Below are 832 nucleotides of genomic sequence, written 5' to 3'. Positions count from 1 at the left end.
CGAAGTTTCTAGAAAAAGGAAAAAGGCGCGAATATATCTTTTTAAATAAAAGATGAAAGATTATTATTATTATTATTATGGAGAAAAAGAGGGAAAGAGAGATAGAAAGAGAGAAAATTTTTTTTTTTTCTTACACGTTGTTTTCGTATAAAAAATTTACATTTTATTTTACCAAGTGAATCGAATTTTCTTTTTTTTTTCCAACACAATCTCTCTCTCTCTCTCTCTCACTTTGAAAAGATAGTGTAAAAATAAAAAATTTATATAATATTTGAAATATTTTTGTGGAGAAAATTTTTTTTTTTTACCTCTAAGGTAGAAAAAAAATAGAATTTTATTTTTATTATCTATTTATCTAAACCGTCTATCTATCTATCTATCTATTTATTTATCTATCTATCTATCTATTTATTTATTTATCTATCTATCTATCTATCTATTCATGTAGTTATTTATCTTTTGTTTTTTATCTTCGGGGGTAAATTTTTTTCACAAATAATATTTTTTATTTTATTATCTATCGTATTACATTCATTTTATAGTTTATCTTTTTTTATTATCTTTTTCATATTTGGAAACATTTTAAGTAATTTTTTTTATTAACGTACGTTAATTAATTGAAATTTAATTTTTAAAAAAAAATTTGGCGGGAAATTCGAATCTTATAAATGCGTTGAGAAAATTAATACAAAAAACTAACGAATTTTCTCTTGCGGGAAAAAATTTTATTTTTTATTTTTTTTTCGGAAAAAATTTAATTTAAAAAAATTTATAATAATGAACTTCCGGTTTTTGGATTTATTATTTATTTTTACCTTCGTTATTATTATTA

The sequence above is a fragment of the Pediculus humanus genome, genomic scaffold, assembly GCF_000006295.1.
Source record: "Pediculus humanus corporis 1103172108251 genomic scaffold, whole genome shotgun sequence".
Taxonomy (NCBI): Eukaryota; Metazoa; Arthropoda; class Insecta; order Psocodea; family Pediculidae; genus Pediculus; species Pediculus humanus.
This window is presented reverse-complemented; position numbering follows the sequence as displayed.